Raw genomic sequence first — 21,784 nt, 5'->3', positions numbered from 1 at the left:
CTTCAGAATTAATAACCCCAGTTGCTTTGCTAGTTCATTTCACTAGTGATAACTAGTACTGAGACAAATAAAAAATCCCTTTTCTATAAGCACAGAGTATATTATCCTGAGAATAGAGAGCAATATATATGTGCATGTATACATAAATTATACATATATATATAGTTATTCATATACATATTAAAATTTCTCTTAAATAAGGAAAATTATACCAAGTATTATGAGGAATATACAAAGTACTATGGAATTATACAGATGGGGAATCTTTGAAGGCAAAAAAATGAATCTAGACACAGACCTTACCTCTGTCACAAAAATTAGTCCAGAATTGGTCATAGTCCTAAATGTAAAAGTGCAAAAGTATAAAACTCCTCAAAGATACAGGAGAAAACCTAGATGACCTTGGGTATGATGATGACATTTTAGATACAACACCGAAGATAAAGATACATGGAAGAAATAATTGATAACCTGGACTTCATTAAAATTAGGAATGTTTGCTTTGCAAAGGCGATATCAGAAGAAGTAGAAGACAAGCCACAAACTGGGAGAAAATATTTTCAAAAGACACATCTGATAAAGGACTGTCATTAAAAATATACAAAGGACACTTAAAACCCAACAATTAAAAAACAAACAACCCAATTAAAAAATGGGCCAAATACCTCAACAGACACCTCACCAAAGAAGATACACACGTGGCAAATAAGCATATGAAAAGATTATCCACATCTTAAGTCATCAGGGAGATGTAAATTGAAATAATGAGGTACCAAAATTCAGAACATTGACAACACCAAATGTTTTGAGGATGTGGAGCAAAGGAACTCTCACACGTTGCTGGTGGAAGGCAAAATGGTACGGCCTCTTTGGAAGATACGTTGACTGTTTCTTACAGAACTAAACAAACTCGTAGTATAAAATCCAGCAGGTGTTCTTGGTATTTATCCAAAGAAGTAGAAGATGTATGTTCACACAAAAACCTGCACATGGATGTTTATAACATCTTTATTCAAGGGCACCTGGGTGGCTCAGTCTGTTAAGCGTCCAACTCTTGGTTTCAGCTCAGGTCATGATCTCAAAATTTGTGAATTTGAGCCCTGTATGGAGCTCTGTGCTGACGGTGTGGAGCCTGCCTAGGATTCTCTCTCTCTCCCTCTCTCTCTCTGCCCCTCCCCTGCTTGTGTTCTCTTTCTCTCAAAATAAATAAACAAACTTAAAAAAATTGATAACATCTATAGCATAACTTCCAAGTTGCTAAAACTTGGAAGCAACCAACATGTTCTTCAGTGAATGAATGGATAAATAAACTGGTACATCAGACAATGGAATATTATTCAGTGCTAAAAAGAATGAGCTATGGCACAAAAACAGACACATAGACCAATGGAATAGAATAGAAACCCCAGAACGAGACCTACAAACGTATGGCCAACTAATCTTTGACAAAGCAGGAAAGAACATCCAGTGGAAAAAAGACAGTCTCTTTAACAAATGGTGCTGGGAGAACTGGACAGCAACATGCAGAAGATTGAAACTAGACCACTTTCTCACACCATTCACAAAAATAAACTCAAAATGGATAAAGGACCTGAATGTGAGACAGGAAACCATCAAAACCTTAGAGGAGAAAGCAGGAAAAGACCTCTCTGACCTCAGCCGTAGCAATCTCTTACTCGACACATCCCCAAAGGCAAGGGAATTAAAAGCAAAAATGAATTACTGGGACCTTATGAAGATAAAAAGCTTCTGCACAGCAAAGGAAACAACCAACAAAACTAAAAGGCAACCAACGGAATGGGAAAAGATACTTGCAAATGACATATCGGACAAAAGGCTAGTTTCCAAAATCTATAAAGAGCTCACCAAACTCCACACCCGAAAAACAAATAACCCAGTGAAGAAATGGGCAGAAAACATGAATAGACACTTCTCTAAAGAAGACATCCGGATGGCCAACAAGCACATGAAAAGATGTTCAACGTGGCTCCTTATCAGAGAAATACAAATCAAAACCACACTCAGATATCACCTCACGCCAGTCAGAGTGGCCAAAATGAACAAATCAGGAGACTATAGATGCTGGCGAGGATGTGGAGAAACGGGAACCCTCTTGCACTGTTGGTGGGAATGCAAATTGGTGCAGCCGCTCTGGAAAACAGTGTGAAGGTTCCTCAAAAAATTAAAAATAGACATACCCTATGACCCAGCAGTAGCACTGCTAGGAATTTACCAAAGGGATACAGGAGTACTAATGCATAGGGGCACTTGTACCCCAATGTTTATAGCAGCACTCTCAACAATAGCCAAATTATGGGAAGAGTCTAAATGTCCACCAACTGATGAATGGATAAAGAAATTGTGGTTTATATACATACTATATGGCAATGAGAAAGAACGAAATATGGCCCTTTGTAGCAACGTGGATGGAACTGGAGAGTGTGATGCTAAGTGGAATAAGCCATACAGAGAAAGACAGATACCATATGTTTTCACTCTATGTGGATCCTGAGAAACTTAACAGAAACCCATGGGGGAGGGGAAGGAAAAAAAAAAGAGGTTAGAGTGGGAGAGAGCCAAAGCATAAGAGACTCTTAAAAACAGAACAAACTGAGGGTTGATGGGGGGTGGGAGGGAGGAGAGGGTGGGTGATGGGTATTGAGGAGGGCACTTTTTGGCATGATCACTGGGTGTTGTATGGAAACCAATTTGACAATAAATTTCATATATTGATAAAAAAAGAAAAAAAAATAAAAATAATGAGCTATTAAGCCGTGACTAGACATGGAGGAACTTAAATGCATATTACTAAGTAAGAGAAGTCTTATCTGAAAAGGCTACACACTATATGATATCAAGTATATGATATTCTGGAAAAGGCAAAACTACGGAGGCAGTAAAAACATCAGTGGTTGCTGGGGGTGGGGAAGCAGGATGAATAGGTGGAGGACAGAGGAGTTTTAGGGCCGTGGAAATACTCTGTATGATACTATAATGATGCATTTATGTTACTGTTTATTTGCCCAAAACTATAGAATGTACAACACCAAGATTAAACCCTGAGGTAAACTATGAAATTTAGGTGATTATGATGTGTCAGTATAGGTCCATTCTCAGTAAAAATATACCATTCTTGTGAGCAGTGTTGATAATGAGGAAGACTGTATGTTTATAGGGGCAGGAAGTTATGGGAAATCTCTGTATCTCCCTTTAGATTTTGTTGTAAACCTAAAACTGATATAAAAAATTAAACTATAAAAAGCTTCTAAAAATTAATAAGAAAAATCAAAGGCCTCATAAATAATTATACAAAGGATTTGAACTGCCAATTTAGAAAGAGGAAAACAATGTCTAATATTGATATTTTAACCATATTAGTATGATACTAACTAAAAGGAATATCTTGCCTTCAAAATCAGTAATTAAAATATATATACTGTTTAATGCTGATAAATGTGTAGAGAAATGGGCCCATTCATACATTGCTAACGGGGATGTATTGTTGAAATTAATATCTTACATAAAAAACAAAAATATCAAGTGTTTGATCTATTAATGCTATTTCTGGGAAATGATCCCATGTTACTTTGAAATAATGAAAAATATTAACGTATAAAAATATTTAATAGAGTTCAGCTTATAATATTAAAATTTTTAAATAATGTAAATCTCCAGTAATAAGGAATAGAAAAGGTTTAAACATTCAATATTAAATCACATATGACATAAATCACATAAAGCATTAAAATTATGTTTTTGAAATGCTCTTAATTACAAGAGGAAAATTTATGTCTATACTTAGTTAGGACTTTTCAAATAAAAAAAGTTTTGAAATTAGCACAGGAAAAGACTAAGAAGAATGATGTCAAATGTTCAGATGGTTATAATGTGATGAGATTATGGGTGACTATGGTACTTTCTTGAAAAATTATGTACTGTTTTTAAGTCAGAAAAACAGTGAAAGTCAGTGAAAATTGTAGAAATTACAGAAAGGTATTTTCCAAGGATATCAAATCTTGCAGAGAGCAAAGTAGATTGGCAAAGTCACTCATGACTTTCTGGTGAATGTCAACAGTCCTAGATGTGAAAGGAGAGCAATGCACTGAGAACAAATTCAAAGAATTATTGCAAGGAGTTAGTACAGACTGGAGGGGCTCTGCACACACCACAAGTTCTGTACACATTAAGTATTAAGGTTGATGGCAAAGGAACAGTTGTGTGTAGAATGGGACCTAGATGAGAAAGCAAGGTTCAACAAAGATTGTTTTTGTTTTGTTTTGTTTTGTTTTGTTTTGTTTTGTTTTGTTTTGTTTTTAATGAAGGACAACTAAGAATATATGTCAAAAGATTCTGGAGCAAAGTCCCTGAAGAGAACACATTGAAGCAACAGGTGATAACTATAAAGGCCTGGTGTGTGTGCTCAGCTATTATTTATAGTAAGTGTATTTACTGAATGCAGTCCATTATTCAGTAGAGTGAAAAAAAAGTTGCATGCAGTTATGAATTAGGCACATTTCCTTTTTGGAAAAAAGTCTTTGCAAGTTTGACTTTCTGCTCCAAAATTTCAGGCATTGACTATTTTATCTTTAGATCTTCTGGATCTCTTTTCTGTTTTCTGTGACAGAACTGGGAATGAAAAAAATAAATAAGTGAAACTTGAAAGTTTTTCGTGTATACTAATGGCTTTTAGTCACCCAATTCTTGCCTGTAACCAACATGTATATTTTGTAACTTGACTGATAAAACTATCTTGTGAGAATTGGCTTTCTCTCTCTTAATGTGGTTCCAATACCTTGGAATGTCGGTCGGCCACCAGATACTAATAAGTATATAGTTCCCTATCTGACAAGCATAGTTCCAGCCATGTGCTGGAAATGCAGTGGTGGATGAGGCCAAAGGTCTTTGCCTTAATGGAGTTCACAGTCTATTGAGAAGATGAATATTAAATAAGTGTAAGTGTTATGAGGACTATGGGGTTCTATGATGGGAAGTGTATCCTGTTGTGGGGAATCATGAGAAAATGCTATTTAAGCTTGGGGTCTAAGGAATGACTAGAAGATGGCAGACGAGAGTATAAGTGAACAAATATACAAATGGCCTACGGCAGAAGCAAACCTGAATTGTCTCACCGAGAAAATTTCGGCATATTGGAAGTGGGAGAAGTGAGGCTGGATAAGGGCAAAAATTATTCACGAAGTCTCATACACCAAGGTGAGAATGCTGCATTTAACTGAGAAAAACAATGGGGTTCCCTGGAAGGGTTGAAATTGGGGAATAGTATGATAAGATTATAATTTTAAAAACATCATTCTGGCTGCAGTGAAGGGCAGAGTGTGGATGGGCAGACAAAGCTAATATAAGAAGAGTATGGTCATTCTCTAGGAATAGGACAGGTGGCCTGGATCAGGGTGTTCTCAGTGGAAATGGAGAGAGGAGCCTGGATTTCAGACACATGGCAAGATTTGGGGCACTGCTGTCAATAGCAATGTAATGTGAGCCCCATGTATAATTTTAACTTTAAAGGGAAAAAAAAAACAAGTAAAATTAATTTTAATAATATATTTAATTTAACCCTGTATATCTAAATTATCATTTCAACATGCAGTCCATATTTTAAGATATTAATGAGATATTTTATAATCTTCAAAATCCAGAGTGTAATTTACACTTATGATACATTTCAATTTGGACCAGCATATTTCAAGAGCTTTACAACCATATATGGCTAGTGGCTAAATATTTGGAGGAATTGGGAGTTCAAGTCTTGACTCTGATGCTTGTCTGAGCTTTTTGTAATTCTGCATAAACTGGAAGCCTACTCTGAACATCACTATAATGATTAAATAAAGTAATGTACGTGAAAATGAATGATGCCCAATAAAAGACGGTTTATGAAAAACTGGTAGTTGTCCATTTAGCCATTGTCTTCATGACACTAAAGTAAGAGGCAATTTATTCAATGCAGTAAGGAAAAAAAATTAGACTTTTTTTTTTATAAAGATGGAAAACAAAACCAGTTGGCTGCTTACTGTAGATAAATCGTAATTTAGAGCCACTGGCATGGATTGTATCCTTAGGTAAAAGGTAGTCAATAAACAAGTAGGGTGATGAATCCCAAAACTATATTTAAAGACACTAATATTTTGTTTCAGAAAAAGGTGACCTGTTGAGGCACAATAAATTGTGACATAGCATCATTTTTCATCTTCTGTAAGTTTTCATGAACAAGTCTTTTAATGTGTCTGAATGCATTAAATCTCTAGCAAATACTAAAGAGAATCCTGTTACCACTGATATTTGTAGTGTCTCTGTGAAATGATTTATTTTAGAAGCTGAAGTAAGGCTTTTCTTTCTTTTGGTAGAGGTCACAAAGGATGCTCAGGTTGCTTTTGATCATGCCTACCTGACTGATGAATTAAAATAGTCAACACATCAAACCAATTTTCAAATGTTTTCGCCTTTTCAACTCTATGGGAATTTTCCCGTGAACACATCAGAGGAGAAGTTAGCTCAAGGCAACTGATTAATCAATGACATGATTTTCTAGGCAGCTTCTCTATCACAGACTGAACCTCTGTAGCTGGAGCAGCATAATTGAACTGTAAGCAGCATATGGGGGAGATAACCCACTTCTGCCCCTCTATTTTCCACATTGTGGGCAGTGATTTTTTTCAAACACTATTCCAATTAAGCCAGTTCTCTGCTTAACACACTGCAATGACTCCTACACTCTTAGCTCGAGACCATACTGTTTAAGGTGACCCATATTCTCTGCACAGTACACCTACCTCTCCATATGCATCTTACACCTTGTCCCTTACACGTATGCCCCTCACTTCCTGCCCTTAATCCCACATACACACTCCTTAATGTCAGCATTTCAGCCACACTGGCCTTCCATGTTTCATCAGTTATACAGTAAGTTCCTCCTGCCCGGGCCTTTTCATAAACTGTTTCCTCTGTTTGAAATAATCTGTTTCTACCCATCATTCTTTGTCTTTTATTAAATTAAACTTTTCGTTTTGAGATAATTTTAGTTTCACATGCAGTTTTAAGAAACTATACAGACATATTCTGTTTATCATCCATCCCGTTCCCTAATGGTAACATTTTGCAAAACTACAGTTGAAGATCACAACCAGGGTATTGATATTCATACAGTCAAAACTTAACAACGTTTGTATCACCACAAGGATCCCTAATGTTTTCCTTTTATAATCCTTCTCTTCCCTCCAGTGCCCCACCCCCTACTAATCTCTGGAAACCACTAATCTGTTCTCCATTTCTATAATTTGTCATTTCACGAATGTTGTGTAAATGTAATTGTCAAATATGTAACCTATTGGGGTTGACTTTTTTCATTCAGTTTAATTTTTTGGAGATTCACCCAGGTTGCTGTATGTATCAGTAATTTGATATTTTTTATTGTGATGTACCACTGGTATCTGCCCTGGTATCTTTTTAGTTTTGTCCTATTATGAATAGGGCTGCTATAAACATCCAGGTACATGGTTTTGTGTGAACACCAATCATCGTTTCTCTGGGATAATTGCCCATAAGTACAATTGCCGCATCACATGGTAGTTGTATGTTAAGTTAAACAAAAAACAAAAACCTGCCAAACTGTTTCCAGAGTGGCTATGTTCTTCATTAGCACCAGTAATGTATCAGTGATTCAGTTTCCCTGCATCTTCACCAGCATTTGGTCTTGTCACTAATTTTTATTTTAGTCATTCTGATGGGTGTGTAGTAAGATCTTACTGTGGTTTTAATTTGCATTTTCTTAATAACTAATGATAATTGAATAATCTTTCATTTGTTTATTTGCCATCTGTATGTCTCCTGTGAAATGTTTCATGTCGTTTGCCCATGTTTAGTTTGGATTATTTGGTTTTGTACTGAAGAAGTTTTGAGAGTTCTTTACATATTCGAGATATGCTGTTGGAAGTGTGGTTTGATTATCCCATTCTGTAGCATTGTCCTTTCATCTTCTTAACAGGGTCTTGTGCACAGAAGTTTTTAATTGTAATGAAGTCTGATTTACTAACTTTTCTGTTTATGGATCATGCTTTTGGTATCAAGTCTAACAACTCTGCCTAGTCCTAGATCCTGAAGATCTTCTCATGGTTTTTCTAAAAGTTCTGTAGTTTCACATTTTACTTTTAAGTCTTTGATCCATTCTGAGTTAATTTTGTGTTAGCTGTGAGACTGAGGTCAAGGTTTATTTTATTGCCTATTCAGATCTCATTGCTCTAGTAGTAAGTTCAAAGACCACTTACCTCCATTAAACTGCTTTTGAACTTTGTCAAAAAATCAGTTGGGCATATTTATAGGCATCTATTTCTGTGTTCTCTATTCTTTTCCACAGATTATATGTTTATTTATCTAGCAATACCACACAGCCTTGATTACTATAGCCATATGGTAAGCCTTGAAATTGGGTAGGTGAATTCCTCCTACTTTATTTTTCTTTTCAGAATTGTTTTAGCTATTTTAGCTCCTTTGCCTTTTCATATACATTGTAGAATAATCTTATCTAGATCTATGAGAAAAACTTGCTTGGTTGGGTTTATTTTATTCTATTTTATGTTTTAATGGTTTTAGAAGAATTTAATGATTCATCACTTAAATATAAAACCCAGTGCTCATCCCAACAAGTACCCTCCTTAGTGCCCATCACTCATTTAGCTCACCTCCCCCGCCCAACTTCCCTCCATCAACCCTCAGTTTGTTCTATTTAAGAGTCTCTTATGGTTTGCTTCCCTCTCTGTTTTCATCTTATTTTTCCTTCCTTCTCCTTGTTCATCTGTTTTGTTTCTTAAATTGCATATGAGTGAAATCATATAATGTCTGTCTTTCCCTGACTGACTTATTTCACTTTCTTGCTTGGGTTTTGATAGGAAATGCATTATACCTGTATATCAATTTGGGAAAAAGTCGTATCTTTACTGCGCTGAGCCTTCCAATCCATGAACATGATATGTCTCTTGACTTATTAAGCTTTTTTTTTTATCTCTTTAATCAGTGATGAATTTAATCATATAAGTCCTATACATGTTGTTAGAGTTACACTTAAGTAATTTTATTTTTTTGAACGATTGTAAATAGTATTGTATGTTTTGTTGTCTTAAATCTTTGTTTGCTAGGATATAGAAATACAGTTGCCCTCCTATATTCTTTTGCAGAAGGTCTTCTAGTGACAGATTCTCTCAGATTTCTATCATATGAGAATGTGTTGATTTCTTCTTCATTCCTAAAGGATATTTTCACTGGGTACAGAATTCTGGTTTGACATATCTTTTCTTTCAATATGTGAGAAATACTGTGCCACTTCCTGTGGCTTCTGTAGTAACTGATGAGAAATCTGCTGTTACTTGAATTTTGTTCTATAGGTTAGGTGTCATTTTTCTATGGATACATTGAAGATTTTTTTCTTTGTCATTAGTTTTCAAAAATTCAATTATGATGTTGCTTGGTATGGGTTTCTTTGGGTTTTTCCTGTTTGGTTTCACTAAACTTCTTGAATCTGTAAGTTTACACCCCTTGCCAAAATTTGTTAAATTTCAATCTGTTATTTCTCCTCATGTTTTTCCAGCCCTGACCTTGTATCCTTTTTCCTTGGACTCTAAACACATGGTATACTTCCACAGGTTTCCAAGGCCCAGTTTAGATTTTTCTTTTTTTTAGATTACATAGTATCTATTTTTCTGACTTCCAGTTCACTAATCTTTCCTCTGTTCTCCCTATTCTGCTGTGGAGCCAATTGCTGACATTTTTATCGGTTATTATATTTTTCAGATCTAAAATTTCCATTTGGTAATTTTTTGTATATTCTCTTTGTTGGATATTCCTTTTTCTTTAATAAATCTTTTTTATTTTTTCTTTTGTTTCAGGCATGCCAATAATTGCACATTGAAGCAATTTTATCATGGGAGTTTAAACATTGTTGTCAGATAATTCTAACATCTCTGTCATACTGTTGTTGGTTGGCATCTATTGTCTTTTTCAGTTTGAGACCTTCCTGGTTCTTGGCATGACTAGTGATTTTCATTAAAACTTACACATTTTTCGTATTATGCTCTGAGACTCTGGACCTTATTTAAACTTGTTTCCTTCTGGCACCACTCTAGAAGTTGGGGGAGGGGGGGAAGGAGCACCACCTCCTTATTGCCAAGTTGAGGTGAAAATTCAGGTTCTTCACACCACCTCCTGACATCCAAGACGTGGGGCAGGGGCTCCTTGTTACTGCTTGGCAGGGCTGAGTTAGGCTAATACAAGCAGTTTCCACGGACATCACAGTGACTTCATTATCTCTGGGTGATTGTGGAAGTTCTGACCATCCACTTAGCTTCCTTTGTGGTTTCTAGTAGTACAATTGGAGGTGGTGGGTACTTATTAAACTGAATGCTGGGGATGAAAATCCTATCTCCCTATTTGACCTATTCTGATGCTACCTTGGCAGGTATTTGGGGACACTTGGTACAAACCTCCTGAAGGTATATGTGCAGGTTCCCCATGCAGCATTCATCAGCATGGATGAGAGCAGGGCTACAGTTTTTCTGTGGTGTTTGAGTAGAGTGGAATGATTACTGTCTAAAAGTTTTCTGTCTTGCTACTTTTTCCTTGTCCTCATCCTTTGGCTAGAGAGATAGGCTTTTGTTGGGATTTCTTTTGTCTGTACTCATCGATGTTTCTGGATTATCAGCTACTTTGGCTAGAAGTCTAGGATACATAAGGCAAAAAGAAAAACCCAGGAAACTTAACCACTCTGTCATTCCTTGGGTCCTGAGGTTCCTAGATAAATTGCCTTCTCTCTCCACCTTTCAGTCTTCTGATGTTTGCTTAATATATAATATCAAGGAATTTTCGTTGTATTTAGCATGAATAATAGGAAAATATATGCCTGTTTCATCTTCGCAGAAGTGGTAATGACCCTTGGCTTTTTAAAATGTCTATTTTGCTTTAGATCTTAGCTCAGATTCCCTTCCACTGGGAACCATTCTCTCACTTCCCTTAGGACTTAAATCAATTGACTATCAGAAGCTCTCATAAAAGCATGTATTTCTCTTCTTCCTAGCATGTCTTTTAAAATAGCAATATTAAATGAATTTGACTGATTATTTGATTAACGCCCTTCCTTTATTAGACTCCAAGGTTCATGTAGGTGATGATTATGGCTGTGTTTTAATTATTTTGCTCACAGTACCCAACAATCTGCTTGGCATTAATAGTAGATTTTTGATCATATTTGTAGAATGAATAGGCAGTGCAGTAAAGTAAAAAGTGGTCTAGTTTTGCAGTTAGATTTTACCACTTTACTAGAAATACAATTTTCATAAGTCTTGTTAGTCTTTTACTCTGTTTTCTCATATGATATTTTTTAAATTAATTTTTTAATGTTTATTTATTTTGAGAGAGAGAGAGAGAGAGAGAGCATGAGTGGGGGAGGGGGTGGGATGCAGAGGGAGAGAGGGGGAGAGAGAGAGAATCTCAAGCAGCCGCGATGCTGACAGCCCCGATGTGGGCTTGAACTCACAAACTCATGAGACCATGACCTGAGCAGAAATCAAGAATTGGACACTTACCCAGCTGAGCCACCCAGGCACCCATGTTTTCTTATATGATGATATTAAGTAATATAACACATGGATTTCTCCATACAATGCATGACATGATGACTTCTAATTTCTAATAGCTACTATTTCCCTTCTCCTACTATCCCTCTGTCCTAGAAAAATGCAGTCTTGCTTTGTTCTATTTTTTTTCATCTCTGGTGAAAAGCACAGCACCTAGGATGTGGTGGATATTCAATAATTATTAAATGGAATTAAATTAATATGTTTATTGTTACTTAATAGGACTTATATGAGGTTTCTGATATAACATTACATATCTAGGAAAATGTACATAAAAGGATTGAAGTATAGAGAAGAGAAATATTTTTGTTTAGAAAGCAAAAAAGCTGACTTATCAATGGTTCACCCTTGTACTAGAACAGCAGGTTGAAAATAGTAAATACATTTCAAGGAAGGAGTACAAATGTTCATACTGTAATAAAGGCTATAGAAAGTTACAAGAACAAGTACATTTGGAAACATAAAAAGAATGTGAACTGTTAAACTCCTCTGAAAAAGTAGATAAAATAATTTTTTTTTCAAATGGAATCAATTTTATCTCTTATTGAGTCAGGAAAAGAGAAAAAAGTAGGCTTCAAAATATGCACTTGACGTTGGTCATGGGAGGGAAAGAACCTTAGGGAAAGGGATGTATAGGCTTCTGCTGACCTCTTCTTCAGCAGATCAGATCTGTGTTATGGGTCTTGTGGTCCCTGTTGGGTAACTATAAAGGGGATAAAGGTTCCTATTGAATTTATCCTTGGGGATAAAGGTTCCTGTTGAATTTAGGGCAGCAAGATATACACAGGATACCAGATGCTTCCATCTCCTGAGAAAGCTGTAACTTGTGATTGTGAGAAAGGAGGAGAAAATCAGGGAAATCCAGAACATCTCTGGTTCAGATGTGAGTGACAAGGGGAAAGTAGTGAGATAGGAAACCATGAGTGAATGTGTATAAATGATGTCAATGTTTTTCCAACAAATACTATGTGCTGGGCACTGATCTATGAGTTTTAAAGATCCTGTTATGAGAGTCATGTTGGGATAGAGAAGTTACAACATTCTTGTAGTCTTATTGATACTATCTGTCTCCCCCTATTGGAGATGGGGATGTATGTTTGAAATGGGACAAAAGATACCTTACACCCTACTGCTATGCTTTCTGTTATGGGTAGAATTGTGTCCTCTCAACATTCCTGTGTTGAAGTCCTGACCCCCAATACCTGAGAAGGTGATCTTATTTGGAAAAAGAGTTGTTGTAGATATAACTAAAGATGAGGTCACACTGGAGTAAGGTGGATCCTAATCCGATATGACTGGTGTCCTTATCCAAAGGAGAGAATGGACATACACATGTACAGGGAGCATTCCGCATGAACGTGAAGATAGTCATCTACAAGCCCAGGAGAAAGGCCCAGAACAGATTTTTAACAACCCTCAGAAGGAACCAAGCCTGTCAACATATTGATTTCAGACTTCCAGCCTCCAGAACCATGAAGACAAGGTATTTCTTGAACTCATAATCCACCCTGTTTGTGACACTTTTGTTTGGTAGCCCTAGCCAACTAATACACTTTCCCTGGAACACAGACCTTTATAATTGTGGAGGTTACACATCCTTTTAAAAATATAAATAGAACAATGGAGGCCCTCTCAAGAGATGCAAATAGCTGCAATTTTACATACTGTTTCAGGAGTTTACAGATGTTCTGCAGCCCATCCACAGACCCCCTACCCCCACCCCCACCCCCAACCGCTGCCAGGCGAGACTGGGAACCTTTGTTCTGGAGTCAATGTGACTTCTCCCAATCCCTCTTTCAGATGATGCCTCCTGAACAGATTGCCTTACACTGAACATTTCCCATGGGAAAAAAAAATACTCTTTAATGTGAGGCAGGGTTTTATGGCAACAGAAGGAATTATGCTCTGAAGAGCTGGTCCCTTGGAGCTGTGACTCACATCACAGTATTCAACTGCCTTAGAAATACCTTGGGCCCTACTGCAGCCCCCTGTTAAAACATACAGCTGCTGTTCTTTATTTTTACCTTCTTTTTTTTTAAATTAATACACTCTTTCTCTTATAATTATGACATGTAATTTTTAGGGCCAAGTATGGAAACAGGTAGAGCAAGCTGTTGTTTTGGTGTGCTTCAAGGAAAGAACTTGAACTCAAAGTGACTATTTATATTTAAGGGTATGGGTAAAAAGGAAAGCAAAGAGGCTAAGGAAGTGGCTTCCCAGAAGATAGAAGGGGTCTTGTAGAGCATATGGGAGGAAGACAAAAACCCCCTTTGCTTCCTTCATGCCCTGCTTAGGATCGAGTGTCTACACATATTCTGAGTCTCGCAGAGTATGTTCTACATGCACGAAGCTGAAAGGCATTATGAAAATAAACAGAACCTGCCTTCATCCCTCTGTGTGTGTGTGTGTTATGTAGCTCTGTCTCACCATCTAGGAGTTAGTTGGCTCTCTCCTCCTGCTCAAATAAGCCATGTTTCTGTTATTGTGGTTAAAACTCAGGGAGACTCTGTCTTCTGTTGCATTTTCTAGCCACAGATAGAAACTGCCTTGTTATAGCTTCATGGTATCTTTGAAAAACACTTTCTACTTGTGTTTGTATGATTTTTCTCTGCCATTCCCTTTAAGGAAGAGATACCTTGTCTTGATAGTGCCAGTGACACTCATATATCAACCCATAAGAGTGAGTCTGTATTGTTCAGCTGTCATTAGTATCATCAAACAAACATTACATATAGAAAAGATAATCTTTTCTGCCAGCCGAATGGGAGTTCAGAAAGCACATATGCTTCTGACGTTTGCTGCCACAGGATAGAGGGATCATCATTTAGGATCCTTCCTCTCGTACTGCTCTTCTCTCATACTGGCCTCTCTGTCTGGAACTCTCAGTTATTTGTATCTATTGAAATTCTGCTTACTGCACGTGCCACCACCTCCAAGAAGCCCTTTGTGAATCAACTGTATGGGATATCCATATTTTATGATTTTCCTTAGGTCATAACATTATACTCACAGTGTATTTATGTTATGTCCACTCCCCAGATAATAAGGTGCTGAGGACAGTGCTTGGCCTTATTCATTTTGCATCTCTCTCAGTGCTTGGGATTTTTTTTCCTAAAGCCCTTTAATACTTGGGCTCAGCCACATAGTCTTCCTAGATTAATCAGAATTTGGTTTGGCTTCTGAATTTGAGGTAGAGAGTAGTTTGGCAGATGCAGAATTGAAGAATGTAGGAAAGGGGACATAACAGAAGATGCCAGTCCCTCTCATTTACTGAGATCTTATGATATGCAGTGAAAATGTGGTGGGAAGTTGAAAGATAGGAAAGTGGAGGGTAAGGGAGGGAGTTAGGATGAACCTTGGGAAACACAGTAAGTTAAAGATTGTAAAATATTTATATTTACATAGCAATTTTCTTTCAAGGAACTCAAGGGAATTGCAGTAATACAGGCATAGGTCAATCCATTGCCATACATTTCATATCACCAGAGACAAGAAAATGCCTGGAATCAAGGAAGAATTCAGTTAATATTTATGGAATGAGTATGTGAAGTTCTTGGTATTTAGGAAGGATAGTAGAGGAAACCAAGTCTGGTTTCTAGGTTTTAGCCTTACTCAATTTCAGGAAGATATATGGGGGGGGGGGTGCTGGAAAACAGTGGTGAGAGCTGATCAGATCTTGAATCTCCCGGGTAAAAAGATAGATGTGATGTTAGTACACATGCAAATTCTAAGACACTGACTCTAATCTGGTCACCTACAGAAGTAGCAGGCCTCTGACAGAAGCCTGAGGTCTCCACAAGCTTATCTAACAAATCTGATGGTGTAAGTTTTTTATTGCGGTGAGAATACTTAACATAGGATCTAGCCTCTCAATAAATAGGTAAGTGTACAATACAGTGTTGTTAACTATAGTCACAATGTTATATAGTAGATCTGTAAAATTGAATCATCTTGGGTAACTTTTTTAAAAGACATGCTCCCAAGCTACCTTAAATCAAGACAGCCACTCCTTTGGTTAGGTTTCTCACTTGAAAAAGAAACACTCTGAATAATCCACAGTGAGTAACCCTGAAATAATACTGATAGTTTTCTTTTGCTCTGGTCATAATGCAGAGTGGATACAAAAGTGGGTACAGGAAATGATATAAATTAATGGGAAATCATAATGAGAATGGAGAAGGGAAAACACCCAGCTTAAAATAATTTGGCTAGTAAATAATGATCAAGAACCTAGTGTACATCAATAAATAGCCTGTTGGAGGGAAACACATTGGTGTGTTTGGGGAATAATGAGGGCTATTTGTCTGAGAATAGTAGGGCATGGGACAAGAGGGTGGTACGAGATAGATCTGAAGGGTGGCCAGAGCCAGACGGGGGCGGGGGGCGTGATAAGCAGTATGGATTTTACGCTAAGTGTGATGCCTACACCCCGGGAGGTTTTGAGTGGAGAAGTGACATAATCTGATTTAGTGTTTAAAAGCTCTGTCCTGTTGCTCTGTGGAGAATGAGGTGGAGGAGGGTGGGAATGGAAGCAAGTTAACTGGTGGGCAGGCTGTTGCACTAGTTGAGGTAAGTGTCAATAATAACATACAAGGCTGGTAGCAGGAGAGGCAGCAAAAGTGACTGGCTTTAGGAAGTGTTTTGATACACACAAATTGACAAGACTTGCAGATAGATTTATTGTAGGGGAGAGGGAAAGGTATTCAAAGATAACTTCTGGGTGTTTTGACTTAGCAACTGGGTCAGATGGAGCAGACTGGAAGGAGAAGCTCTGGAGGGGGTGATTAAGGCTGCTGCTCTGGGCATATGCTTAACAGACACCCAGTGGAGATGATGAGTAGGCTGTTGGATATATGAGCCTGGGGTTCAGGAGGAGTCAGGGCTGGATATACGCATTGGGTAGTCATTAGCAGAGAGATGGTATTTACATGCAGGAACTAGATAAAGCCATATGGAAGACTATTGATAGAGGAAAAAATGGAGCCGTGGCCTGAGTCCTGGACACTCTATCATTTAGATGTCATGAAGGGGAAAAGAAACAAGCAAAAGAGACTGAGAAGGGGAGGCAGCTGAAGAAGCAGGCAAATTAGCGTGGTAGAGTGTCAAAAACAAAAACACGTCAGTAAGGAAGTGACAACTGTGTCAAACACTGCTGGCAGGTTGAGAGAGATGAAGTTTGAGAACTGGCCACAGGGCAGAGCAAGATGGAGGTGCTGGTAAGCTGGTTGAGTGGGTTGAGCAGATAGTAGGAGGCGAGGAAGTTGAAATAACTATTTCCACTAGTTTTAGCCATAAAGGGAAGAAGAGGTTGTGGGTACAAAAGGGACAAATTCATTCACCATAGCAGGAGGGAAGGTGGAATTTAAGGGTATAGATGCAGGTAGAGATCAATTTGATATTGAAAGCAAGAAGCGATTATCTTCACAGGGAAACAATAGTGCCTTTTTCAAAATCATCCATTATCATATTTGTTGCTTGATGAAATGTTAGATGATGGAAGAATGGGCTGTAGTGGGGATTGTGACTACTCACTCGGTGTTAATTTATTTTCATGCTTCATGTTCATATACAAGTTGTTTAAACCAGTAATAATCCTTAGGATTATTACTTAGGAAAGCTTTCTAGACAATTCTGTGCAGGAAAAAAAATAACATAAGAACATTTAAAATGTTTTAAATGTTTGGGCATCAACCTGAAGCATGATTTTGCTTTGATTACTATCTCCCATCCTGCACGTCTCTCTATAAATCTAAATAAAATAGTGGAAAATTTAGCGATAACAGGTGATTCTACAAATAGTTATTCTTCTGAACTGTTCCACAATAAGCATCAATAAACAAACAAAAACCATCTTGCTCTAGTTTCTTGAAATTGTAAGAGTAAGACCTTACTCTTTTTTTTAACAGCTTTATTGAGGTATGATTCACTTGCCATACAATTCACCCATTTGAGGCACACAATTCAGTAGTTTTTTAGTATCTTCAGAGTTGTGCAATCATCACCACCATCAACTTCAGAACATTTTCATCATCCCAGAGAGAACCCCACACCCATTTCTCACCATTGCTATAAAAGAGTCTGCTGTCTGGATGTTGAGGTTTACCCACTATGGACATTTCATATAAATGAAATCATACAACATGTGATTTTTGTGACTTACTTCTTGCACTTAGCATATGTTTTCAGGGTTTATCCATGTCATAGCATGTATCAGTACTTCATTCCTTTTTATTGCTGAATAATATTTCTGTGTGTGGGTAGACCTCATTTTATTTATCCATTCATCAGTTGATGGGCATTTGGGTTGTTTCCACTGTCTTGGCTGCTATAAATAATGCATCTGTGAACATTCGTGTAAGTTTTGGGGTAGACATATGTTTTCACTTCTCTCGGATCTGTACCTCCCAGGTATGGAACGGCTGGGTCACATTGTAATTCTGTTTAATCTTCTGAGGAACTCCCAGACTGTTTACTCTTAATCTCTGTGGTCTAGTCTGTTTTGAAGTGATGGAAGACCACACCTCCCTCAAGTTTTAAAACTTAGACAATCTCTTTGAACTCGGCCTGCTTTCATTAACACATTGTTTTTGCTTGTGCAAACACTTACATGCCAAATAATAATACTTAATCTTATCAAGGTTTTGAGTTGCACTCACAATTATTTCTAAGTGTTTTACAAGTAAATGTTTTCTCTATAGCTGCACTCCAGTGGTTTGGGGGGATGGGAGAAGATTCCTTAGCTGCAATTTCTCTGTATTTATGCTCATAATTTGCTGACTTCTAAAATGATGGTTTTGAAATTAGAACATTTCTTGAATTAAAACTGCTGTGCCAGAAGACTCCATTTAGAACTAATTTCGGCTCTTATCTGTAATATGCCTGCATCTACATTCTGATTCGCACACCTGTTACGCATTGATATCTTAGTTTTTTTCCAGAATTTGCCCTAAGAGAGCTTTATTATCATACGCTATCTAATTCAGGAAGCCCTTACATATTTGTATGAGCTTGGTGAGGTTTTTGCTTGTTTTATTTAGACTTCATGTTCTGGGCTTTCCTCACTGCACCTCTTCTGTTCTTTATTAGGAACTTTTGGCTACAGTTAGGTGGAAAGGACAAGGTTCTGAAAGACAGCTGAACCTGGTTTCATTTTGGCCTCTTCACGTCTTGCACATAATGCAATATAATGGTCGACTTATTAATTGCTAAGATTACAGACAGTTGGAATTTTAGATTTACACACCATCCAGTAGAGATCTGTACAGCTGAGTGGAAATGTTTGTCCTGTTTGTATGGCAGAGGGGGTTGGGAAATGGCTTTCATCTTACCTCAACCAACATACACGGGTCTGCTGAGTTCCATGTTCCTCTCATGCTCCCTTCTTTCCCACACTCCTTCCCTTTCCTTCCCAGAGCTTCTTCCCCAGCAGATTCAACCAACCATCGACACTACCTTACAGACGAGTTAGACCCACAAGGAAAAGGTGGCCAAGAAGGGAGAAGAGGGGACGACTTTCCCACTCCTGTTCCTTTTACTCTCCTCCTTCCACACTGGGTTCTGACACTGCTGGCTAGTGCGTCTCGAGAGAGGTTTGCACACAACCTTATTGTATCAGACAGCAGACTGGCTTTTCTCTTCTTTTACAATTTTGTAAATTCTGAGAGAACTGCTTTTTATTTACTTTAGAAAATGTGGCATATACACAGAATGGAAATCCTGAAATATGCTACCACATGGATGGACCTTGAGGACATTGTGCTGAGTGAAATAAACCAATCACAGAAAGATAAATACTGCGTGATTCCACTTATGTGAGGTGACCAAAAGTCAAATTCATGGAATCAAAGAGTGAAATGGTGGCTGCCAGGGGCTGGAGGGAGGAGGAAATGGGGAGTTACTAATCAATGGGTATACAGTTTTAGTTATAGTGTATACGTTCTAGAGCTTTGTTGCACAACATTGCACCTACAGTCAACAATACTGTATCGTACACTTAAAACTTCGCTAAGAGGATAGATCTCATGTTAAGTGTTCTTTCCACAATAAAATTAAAAAGAAATTTATTTTCCCGTGATGAAAGCTAGATTACACTTGGGTTATGCTCAGACTTCCAAATTGCATCTGGTCTCTGGTATCTGGCAATTTTTCATAGTCAGAACTTAACTTTGTGAAGCCCAAGAACTGAAATCTTGTGGCTTGATGTGTTTTCTTAGCTTATGTTGCTCAGAAAAAAGATTGCTGACCATGTACTATAAACAGCATATGCCTGAAAATCAGAATTATTGCTTAAATAAATCAACATTTGAATTCTTAAAGATACATGATATTTCCCATGTTATCATTTAGGACATGAAATATTACTTTGAAGTTTGATTCCCCCTTTTTCTAAAAAATAACTTTCAATTATTCTCTAAAGTTTTTACCAAATACAATTCTTGATAAAGAAGACAATATTTCTTTTACATGAGCTCTTCTCACTGTTTTTGGCTTCCAGTTTTGTTGCCTCAATTTTAATTGTGATTTGTGTTTTCTGAGCCAGAATTGTTTCAAATGAACACAAAAGTTTCTATTGTTTGGTGTCCTACAAAATGAGCACGCCTAGCTGCAACCATTGAAAAGCCTTACCCAGGTCAGTTTTTGTTACTGTCCCCCATCGAGACCCTTCTTTTTTGTTTTACATGAGTGAACCAAGAAGCAACTATTATTTGACTGATTTATTTAAAATCAAAAGTGAGTCGTCACTCAATCACTGTGTGTCTCCTAGAAGATGATCAAACATGGTTTTAAATTCTGAATGCTACAACTAAATTTAGCCAAAGTGCATTGCTTTCTGAATGCTTCCAAAATGAAACACTGAGCTTTTGATTGCTGCTTTTGGAGTCTCATTGAGACTCTAAAAGGTCAGAGGAACAAGGACTGGAGCAAAATAGATTCATTTACAATACAAACAGCACAATCAAAACATAGAAATCAGCCACATATATCATGTGTTTCTACCAGGATATTTATACGATGCCAAGTCCCCCCCACCATTTTTTTCCAAGTCCCCTTTTTATGGGTAGCTGATGTGTTTAAATGGCATCATGTATTCTACCAAATGTCTACAGTGTTGTTACTAGTGGAGAAATATTTTAGACTGTCAACTGTTTGTTCCATAAACTAATTTTTGAACAGAGGGTGATGTTAGAGTCATATATTTTTGCCATAAAATGAAATCTCTATCTCCATAGATTGAAACTTTCTTAAGAGATAGGCATTCTTCCCAAGGCCTCTGCTCTAACACACACTTTAAAAATTTCATGAGGTGAAGAGGGAACAGAGTGATTTTGGCCCCTAGAAAGTTGCCACTAAAGGATGACATCAGATTTTGACAAAGAATACACTGAGAGAACAAACTACCTTTGTTCTTACCTTTTTGTGTCCATAACTGATTGCTATAGTACTTCACATTCTTACTTGTATTAAGACCTAACCATATTCCAGACACAAGTCTAGGTGCTAAGAATTCAGCAATGAATTATGCAGATAAAAATCTGTCTGTATAGTCGGCTTTTCATTCTGGTATATACATCTATATCTAACATTGTCTTTTCCTTCCCCAACCTCCAGAAAAACTTACAAATTATTTTTTGCCAATCATCATTTTATTTCATTTATTTTAAAAAATCATATCATTTTTAAAATTTTTATATATTTTAATCTTATCATTTTAAAGTTTAGTTAACTTTTTGAAGTAATTGCTATGAATTATTTTTAAACCAAGTAGCCAGTGTTCATGGTATTCCTTAGAGGAGAGAACTAAATCAATTCTGTTTAATGTTTTTGTCACTGAATATGATTAGATTTTCTTAAAGTGCATCTTACGGACCGCCTTACACATGCTGAAGTCTAAAAATTACTGACTAACTTAGACAAAATTAATTTAAGTGAATTTAAGTTAGAAAATGATCATAAGCAATTTGAGTAAATGCACAAATGTGGAGTTTAGAATGAATAGAAAACAATAAACATAAATAACATTATTATTTTAGGACAAAATGAAAAAGGATATTTGTAAATATTGATGAAAAAATACCAAGAGAAAAAGTTGATCATGGGATTACACATACATATACATGAAGGTGTTATTGAAAGCTATGTCTGCAGTG

The 21,784-nt window shown here is 37.1% G+C and overlaps 1 long non-coding RNA gene across 1 annotated transcript in view; it reads left to right on the top strand.

The window, feature by feature from the left end:
• LOC123384009 overlaps window positions 1-21,784 on the top strand; it is a 398,112-nt gene that overhangs the window by 56,837 nt on the left and 319,491 nt on the right. The window contains exon 4 of the long non-coding RNA XR_006594491.1: window positions 4,323-4,436. This is a non-coding gene — a long non-coding RNA (uncharacterized LOC123384009). The remainder of the gene's footprint in view (window positions 1-4,322; window positions 4,437-21,784) is intronic.

Source organism: Felis catus, chromosome A2 (genome assembly GCF_018350175.1).
Source record: "Felis catus isolate Fca126 chromosome A2, F.catus_Fca126_mat1.0, whole genome shotgun sequence".
Taxonomy (NCBI): domain Eukaryota; kingdom Metazoa; phylum Chordata; class Mammalia; order Carnivora; family Felidae; genus Felis; species Felis catus.
This window is presented reverse-complemented; position numbering and strand designations above follow the sequence as displayed.